General features: G+C 48.7%; 1 protein-coding gene across 12 annotated transcripts in view; it reads right to left on the bottom strand.

Annotated features, from left to right (window-relative positions):
* shisa6 (shisa family member 6) overlaps window positions 1–10,075 on the bottom strand; it is a 138,319-nt gene that overhangs the window by 41,725 nt on the left and 86,519 nt on the right. The window lies entirely within an intron of this gene.

The raw sequence follows: 10,075 nt of genomic DNA, 5'->3' as shown, positions 1-10,075 counted from the left end.
CCCTACACATGTATTTATAGCACTGTGCTAATTTTAGCTCCCCGCGCTCATTTTTAAGGCTAACAGGATCAAAACAACGAAGTGCTAAGGGAAAAGGATTTTCAAAGTATGTGAAACGTGTTGGCGAGCAGAATGTGGGGCCTATGGAGATGCTCCTCCTCCAGCGGAACAACTGCGCTCGTCATGTGGGGGAGGCCAGGGAACCAGGCCAGTGAGAAGAAGTGATTAGACAGAGCTGCCATGACAACAAAGGAACAGCGCCCACGGAACCTTAATCAACAAATAACATTCAAAACACATTCACAAATAACTGAGCTCTCACAGCCACACATTTAATTCCCCAGACTTTGGATGGTTTCTAAACTTTATTGTATTCTTGCTGAAGTTTCACGATGCAATAATCACTTATGTAGGTTGACAAACTGTATCATTAAAGTGTAACTGATGTGAGCAAGACGTTTACTGGCTCTTATTGTCAATGTTTGGACGTCGTGCCGCTTTTCATGATTAATATGTTCATGTATTTTGCCGATTTGAGATTTCAAGCAACTGTTAGTCCCTTTTTAAAAAATGCCGCAAACTCACCACACTTGCTATGGGAACCAGGCTGCAGGTGTGCAGCAGCACGCAGGGAATGATTGACATGTGGAGAACTGCTGTCCACGCCACCAGGAAATGAGACTCGGATTGAGCGCCAAAAATCCTTGATTATTCCTTTAAAAGTGAGCAGGAGGCTGCGGTCTCTCCTGGTCAGATCCACTGACCGCAGGTTGGCAGTGCGATCGCAGCTGCCGCATGTGAATACTGCTGTTGTGTCCTTGGGCAAGACACTTAACCTGACTCGCCCCCAGTGTCTGAGAACACTGGTGCTTTGAGTGCCTCGACGGTAGAAAAGCGCTAGATAAATGCGACCATTTCACACACAATCACACACAATCACACACACAATCACACACACAATCACACACAATCACACACAAAATCACACACAATCACACACAATCACACACACAATCACACACACAATCACACACACAATCACACACACAATCACACACAATCACACACACAATCACACACAATCACACCCAATCACACACACAATCACACACACAATCACACACACAATCACACACACAATCACACACACAATCACAAACACAATCACACACACAATCACACACACAATCACACACAATCACACACACAATCACACACACAATCACACACAATCACACACACAATCACACACAATCACACACAATCACACACAATCACACACAATCACACACACACAATCACACACACAATCACACACACAATCACACACACAATCACAAACACAATCACACACACAATCACACACAATCACACACACAATCACACACAATCACACACACAATCACACACAATCACACACAATCACACACACAATCACACACACAATCACACACAATCACACACAATCACACACACAATCACACACACAATCACACACACAATCACACACACAATCACACACACAATCACACAATCACACACACAATCACACACAATCACACACAATCACACAATCACACACAATCACACACACAATCACACAATCACACACACACACAATCACACACAATCACACAATCACACACAATCACACACAATCACACACAATCACACACACAATCACACAATCACACACAATCACACACAATCACACACAATCACACAATCACACACAATCACACAATCACACACAATCACACACACAATCACACACAATCACACACAATCACACACACAATCACACACAATCACACACAATCAAACACAATCACACACAATCACACACACAATCACACACAATCACACACACAATCACACACAATCACACACACAATTACACACACAATCACACACACAATCACACACACAATCACACACAATCACAAACACAATCACACACAATAACACACAATCAAACACAATCACACACAATCACACACAATCACACACAATCAAACACAATCACACACAATCACACACAATCACACACAATCAAACACAATCACACATACAATTACACACACAATCACACACAATCACACACACAATCACACACAATCACACACAATCACACACACAATCACACAATCACACACAATCACACACAATCATACACAATCACACACAATCAAACACAATCACAAACACAATCACACACACAATCACACACACAATCACACAATCACACACAATCACACACACAATCACACACAATCACACACAATCACACACAATCACACACAATCACACAAAATCAAACACAATCACACACAATCACACACACAATCACACACAATCACACACACAATCACACACACAATCACACACACAATCACACACAATCACACACAATAACACACAATCAAACAAAATCACACACAATCACACACAATCACACACAATCAAACATAATCACACACAATCAAACACAATCACACACAATCACACACAATCAAACACAATCACACACAATCACACACACAATCACACACAATCACACACACAATAACACACAATCACACACAATCACACAATCACACACAATCACACACACAATCACACACAATCACACACACAATCACACACAATCACACACAATCACACACAATCAAACACAATCACACACACTCACACACACAATCACACACAATCACACACAATAACACACAATCAAACAAAATCACACACAATCACACACAATCACACACAATCAAACATAATCACACACAATCAAACACAATCACACACAATCACACACAATCAAACACAATCACACACAATCACACACACAATCACACACAATCACACACACAATAACACACAATCACACACAATCACACAATCACACACAATCACACACACAATCACACACAATCACACACAATCACACACACAATCACACACAATCACACACAATCACACACAATCAAACACAATCACACACACTCACACACACAATCACACACAATCACACACACAATCACACACACAATCACACAATCACACACAATCACACACAATCAAACACAATCACACACACTCACACACACAATCACACACAATCACACACACAATCACACAATCACACACAATCACACACACACTCACACACACAATCAAACACAATCACACACACAATCACACACCAGATGATCAAAGACACTGGGGGCGATCGCACCACCAACCTGTGGGTCAGTGGATCTCTACCAGAGCGGGATTCGAACCGCCGATCACGACTCTGCCATTGAGCTACTGCTGAGCTACTGTTACCGTAGTAACAGTGACTGTGGCGGCTTTACCACCTTGAGGATGCAGGTTGGGACCGAGAGTACCAGCTGGTCAGAAGTCCTGACCCGTACGTTGGGCCCGATGTAGTGACTGGACCAAGAGCACCGGCTCGACTTAGGACCAGGCGCAGCTACAACTGGTCTGGTCGCGTTCTGAGCTCGTTGCCTAGAAACATCATATATTGTCGCGCGGGGAGGGGTCACTACAGTCCTGCTGAGTCAGAGCAGACAGAGCCGCTCCGGGGCCCTCGCTTTCATGTTGTAGCTGGTCTTACGCCTGCTCCGCCCACCTGAGCGCAGCGCACAGAGGGCGTCTGGTGCACGGGCGCCGGGGGCAGCACTGGTGTCGGGGGCAGCAGTGGTGCCAGGGGGGGCAGCAGTGGTGCCAGGGGGGGGGGCAGCAGTGGTGCCAGGGGGCAGCAGTGGTGCCAGGGGGGGGGCAGTGGTGCCAGGGGGGGCAGCAGTGGTGCCAGGGGGGGGGCAGCAGTGGTGCCAGGGGGCAGCAGTGGTGCCAGGGGGGGGGGCAGCAGTGGTGCCAGGGGGCAGCAGTGGTGTCGGGGGGGGCAGCAGTGGTGCCAGGGGGGGGGCAGCAGTGGTGCCAGGGGGCAGCAGTGGTGCCAGGGGGGGGGGGCAGCAGTGGGGCCAGGGGGCAGCAGTGGTGTCGGGGGGGGCAGCAGTGGTGCCAGGGGGGGGCAGCAGTGGTGCCAGGGGGGGGGGCAGCAGTGGTGCCAGGGGGGGCAGCAGTGGTGCCAGGGGGGGGCAGCAGTGGTGCCAGGGGGGGCAGCAGTGGTGCCAGGGGGGGGGGCAGCAGTGGTGCCAGGGGGCAGCAGTGGTGCCAGGGGGGGCAGCAGTGGTGCCAGGGGGCAGCAGTGGTGCCAGGGGGGGGGCAGCAGTGGTGCCAGGGGGCAGCAGTGGTGTCGGGGGGGGCAGCAGTGGTGTCGGGGGGGGCAGCAGTGGTGCCAGGGGGGGGGGCAGCAGTGGCTCAGAGCTAAGAGTTATTCTGCTCAGACCAGTTGTTGTGTCGTTGGGCCCCGGAGTCATAACGGCCCCTGTGCTTCATGTGAAATGATGCGACTTTATCTTCGTTGTTCACCAAAGTTAACATTTGTATTTGGTTCAGCATCACAACACCACACACACACCACACACACACACACACACACACACACCACACACACACACACACACCACACACACACACACACACCACACACACACACACACACACACCACACACACACACACACCACACACACACCACACACACACACACACACCACACACACACACACACCACACACACACCACACACACACCACACACACACCACACACACACACACACACCACACACACACCACACACACACCACACACACACACACACACCACACACACACACACACACCACACACACACACACACACACACACACAAACAGACACACACAGACACACACACACACAAACAGACACACACACACACACACAAACAGACACACACACACCACACACACACCACACACACACACACACACCACACACACACACACACCACACACACACCACACACACACCACACACACACCACACACACACACACACACCACACACACACCACACACACACCACACACACACACACACACCACACACACACACACACACCACACACACACACACACACACACAAACAGACACACACAGACACACACACACACAAACAGACACACACACACACACACACACACACACAAACAGACACACACACACCACACACCACACACACACACACACACACACAAACAGACACACACACACACACACACACACACACAAACAGACACACACACACCACACACCACACACACACACACACACACACAAACAGACACACACACACACACACACACACATCAGGGCTTATTTCATAAACTGTGTTTGGCACAAATGAGCTGAAGGCGTTCTGTTTCACACCCGATGGCATCAGCTCGTCACACAGAGGACGCTCAGACCTGGACGTCCTGTTCACAAGTTGTAAAGAAAATAATTCTCCCATTATCTTTACTATTCTGTTCAGTTTGTGAGTGTTCTGATCACGTAAAGATCTCATCCACATTTAAGCTCGTCATCAGTCCAAGTTCCCAGACTCTAGAAGCTTCTCTGCACCAATGACCTGCTCAGACCTGGAGAGAGACTGAGCAGCTCCTTGGTCTCGTCAACAGGAATAATCAGAGAATGCCATCGACACAAGTGTTCAACCATTTGCACCCGAGTCGCATCGTTACAGTTCACGATCTTCTGAAAAAGACCAACTATGGACATATCGTCGACATAAACGAGCAGAAACCACAACAGTTCTAATGTGTCATCGTTCTAAAACCCACGAATACCAACACAAACACGGGATCTGAGCCGGGATCTGAGCCGGGATCTGAGCCGGGATCTGAGCCGGGATCTGAGCCGGGATCTGAGCTGCCGGGATCTGAGCCGGGATCTGAGCCGGGATCTGAGCCGGGATCTGAGCTGCCGGGATCTGAGCCGGGATCTGAGCCGGGATCTGAGCCGGGATCTGAGCCGGGATCTGAGCCGGGATCTGAGCCGGGATCTGAGCCAGGAACCGGGTCTGGAACATGTTCCAGAGCTGGACCCAGACACCACACTTACACCGTCTGATGTCACAGCTGCTAACACAGTTTTCTGCTGGAGGCTCCGTACCTGCTCGTCTCCATGGAGATGTGATTGCTTTGCCTAAAATACCCCCCAGTGTGGCATTAAGTGTGTCAAATCAGCTCACAGCAAAAGTGATGTTTTTCACAGTATTTCTTAGGAATAAAAACACCTGTAATTAAATAAAAACAAGATCAAGAACATGAGTCAAATACTTGTTCTAGTAAAGTATAAACACAATCTGTTAGAACCTGGTCCAATCCATTCTTCACACATTATTGTTAGAAATAGTGAATTTATGCACGATTTGTGACGATCCAATTTCAGAATAAACTGAATCTAAATGAGCGAATCTAAGTTTAGACAGAGACTGCACCAGATGTAGCTCGAGTGGTCATTTCCACCTGCCGTCCCGGGACAGGCTGAGGGGGGGGGGGGGGGGGGGGGAGCCTATATGGTGGGGGGGGCAGGGTCCCTGGAAGAAACCTACACAGACATGAGCAGAACATGCAAACTCCACACAGAGAACCCCAAGAACAAGTCACAACGTGGAACATTCTTGCCTGATCGACATTGTCTTCAAGGGGAGAAGCTGGAGGTCTGCTTCTTATCAGGGCTGTAACGTCCACTCAGGTGTCCACTCACTCTTTCTTTAGAAATGAAAGATTTATGTTTAACAAAGTCAGAAAGAAGAGGTCAGAGTGCACTTGTGGTCTGGTGAGTGCACTTGTGGTCTGGTGAGTGCACTTGTGGTCTGGTGAGTGCACTTGTGGTCTGGTGAGTGCACTTGTGGTCTGGTGAGTGCACTTGTGGTCTGGTGAGTGCACTTGTGGTCTGGTGAGTGCACTTGTGGTCTGGTGAGTGCACTTGTGGTCTGGTGAGTGCACTTGTGGTCTGGTGAGTGCACTTGTGGTCTGGTGAGTGCACTTGTGGTCTGGTGAGTGCACTTGTGGTCTGGTGAGTGCACTTGTGGTCTGGTGAGTGCACTTGTGGTCTGGTGAGTGCAGTTGTGGTCTGGTGAGTGCACTTGTGGTCTGGTGAGTGCACTTGTGGTCTGGTGTGTGCAGTTGTGGTCTGGTGAGTGCACTTGTGGTCTGGTGTGTGCAGTTGTGGTCTGGTGAGTGCACTTGTGGTCTGGTGTGTGCAGTTGTGGTCTGGTGAGTGCAGTTGTGGTCTGGTGAGTGCACTTGTGGTCTGGTGAGTGCAGTTGTGGTCTGGTGAGTGCAGTTGTGGTCTGGTGCGTGCACTTGTGGTCTGGTGTGTGCAGTTGTGGTCTGGTGAGTGCAGTTGTGGTCTGGTGCGTGCACTTGTGGTCTGGTGAGTGCAGTCGTGGTCTGGTGAGTGCAGTTGTAGTCTTGTGAGTGCAGTTGTGGTCTGGTGAGTGCAGTTGTGGTCTTGTGAGTGCACTTGTGGTCTTGGGAGTGCACTTGTGGTCTGGTGAGTGCAGTTGTGGTCTCGTGTGTGCAGTTGTGGTCTTGTGAGTGCAGTTGTGGTCTGGTGAGTGCAGTTGTGGTCTGGTGAGTGCAGTTGTGGTCTGGTGAGTGCAATTGTGGTCTCGTGTGTGCAGTTGTGGTCTCGTGAGTGCACTTGTGGTCTTGTGAGTGCAGTTGTGGTCTCGTGTGTGCAGTTGTGGTCTTGTGAGTGCAGTTGTGGTCTCATGAGTGCAGTTGTGGTCTCGTGAGTGCAGTTCTGGTCTCGTGAGTGCAGTTGTGGTCTGGTGAGTGCAGTTGTGGTCTCGTGAGTGCAGTTGTGGTCTTGTGAGTGCAGTTGTGGTCTGGTGAGTGCAGTTGTGGTCTCGTGAGTGCAGTTGTGGTCTGGTGAGTGCAGTTGTGGTCTGGTGAGTGCAGTTGTGGTCTGGTGAGTGCAGTTGTGGTCTCGTGAGTGCAGTTGTGGTCTGGTGAGTGCAGTTGTGGTCTCGTGAGTGCAGTTGTGGTCTCGTGAGTGCAGTTGTGGTCTCGTGAGTGCAGTTGTGGTCTCGTGAGTGCAGTTGTGGTCTGGTGAGTGCAGTTGTGGTCTCGTGAGTGCAGTTGTGGTCTCGTGAGTGCAGTTGTGGTCTGGTGAGTGCAGTTGTGGTCTCGTGAGTGCAGTTGTGGTCTCGTGAGTGCAGTTGTGGTCTCGTGAGTGCAGTTGTGGTCTCGTGAGTGCAGTTGTGGTCTCGTGAGTGCAGTTGTGGTCTCGTGAGTGCAGTTGTGGTCTGGTGAGTGCAGTTTGGCTCAGATACTTGGCCTGAACACAGTGAGACTTACTATTTTTCAGAGTTTTTGCTGCTTTTAGTCAACTAATTGATCGGCTGGGCATGTCTTCAGTCGACCGAGAGTTTCCCTTCTCGACTACAGCCCTAATTCCTAAGCATTGCCTCGCTTCTCTACTAATGAATGGAGTGTGCTCAGATGACAAGTAGCCAGCCTCCGACATGACCTCCTGCCCACCTCATCCATCTCCCACTCTCCTCTGGCTCTGTACACTCCCAGTGCTGTCCTCTTTAACCAGTAAGCCTTTTATCTCATATGTGAGAATCACCCCCCTGACACCAGAGGCCAGGCGGTCACTCCACACGTCTCCACAGTGACAAATGTGTAATAATAGTCTCTGTGGAGGTGTAGATGGACTCCACGCGGCGCTGCTCTGACCCCTGTGTTAAGCGCCAATAACAGCCATTTTAGTGAAGGACTGCTTCATAATACAGAGGTGAGAGGTAATAACCCATGCTGCAAGAATCAAACAATGTCACAGTATCCATCTCGAGTCCAATAAAAAAGTCATTTTCCCCCGATGTGACACATTTAAACGTACCGACAGGCAGCCTTTGTTCCGGAGGCAGGCGAGGCAGGCAGAGGAGGACGAGGAAGAAGAGGAGGGAATCGTAAGCAAAGATAAGCACAGATTTTCTGATGTCTTCTCATAATAAAAGAAGTAACATCATCAAAACTGCCTTTATCCATGCCCAGAGAACTCCACCCTTCTGGCAGACACGAGTCACAGGACACAGGTCAGGACAGCAGAGCGGTCACACACAAAAGTCCAGAACATACGTGGTTTCAAAAGGACACAAAAGTGAGATGGGACCAGCACAGAGTGGACGATGTGATGAGGGCTGCGGTTGTCAAACATTCAGAGTTATCTGATCTTCTCATTTGGTTTGGGTGATTTTTTCCTGCCAAATGTTTGTTTGTCCAGAGCCCACACCACGACACGTGCTGGACAGGGGTGTAACTGTACACAGCTCCACTGAAGAATGAACAATACAGGTCCTAATACTGAGCCCTGAGGCCCCCCACTGGGCACAGCAGCACATACTAACCCTGGAAATTCAAATATGTTACTTGTATATTAGTGATATGTAGTGAGGTAATCATTACAAAAGGAAAACCAACATATGTTTATATGTATTACACATTAATGTATTGCTAGTTTTATAACCTAAAGGCAATAAGACCTCTGTTATGTGATCAATTCCAAATTGACTAAGCTTTCACCATTTAATTAAATAATTAATTAATTTATGTATTGATTTGTTTATTAAACCAGGTGAAGCCCATTGAGATTGAGGGCGACCTGGGGGCAAACAGTATTTACACATTAAAAAGAGACATTTTAAACATTTAAAAGCACGACTATTTTCATGGGATTCTTGCTCTTTGTTTGAAAAGAAAAGTATTGAGCAAAACCCTTTAATTTAATCAATTCATTTTTTTGTTGTGTTCTTTTTGCAAGAAAGTCTGTAAATGGTATGGGATAGAAAAAAAGTTCTAATTCATTAGCAGAGCATTAACACTAAATTAGTAGCGCTCTGTCACACCTTTGTATCATCCACGTCCCACTTCATTTGAACTCTCCATTAAGCTAATGAGGTGGAGCGAGCGTTGAACTGTCCTGAGTCCATCACACCCATGTGTCCTGAGTCCATCACACCCATGTGTCCTGAGTCCATCACACCCATGTGTCCTGAGTCCATCACACCCATGTGTCCTGAGTCCATCACATCCATGTGTCCTGAGTCCATCACACCCATGTGTCCTGAGTCCATCACACCCATGTGTCCTGAGTCCATCACACCCATGT

The sequence above is a fragment of the Eucyclogobius newberryi genome, unplaced genomic scaffold (genome assembly GCF_026437365.1).
Source record: "Eucyclogobius newberryi isolate DKJ021-1_F unplaced genomic scaffold, fEucNew1.0.hap1 SCAF_20, whole genome shotgun sequence".
Classification (NCBI taxonomy): Eukaryota; Metazoa; Chordata; class Actinopteri; order Gobiiformes; family Gobiidae; genus Eucyclogobius; species Eucyclogobius newberryi.
This window is presented reverse-complemented; position numbering and strand designations above follow the sequence as displayed.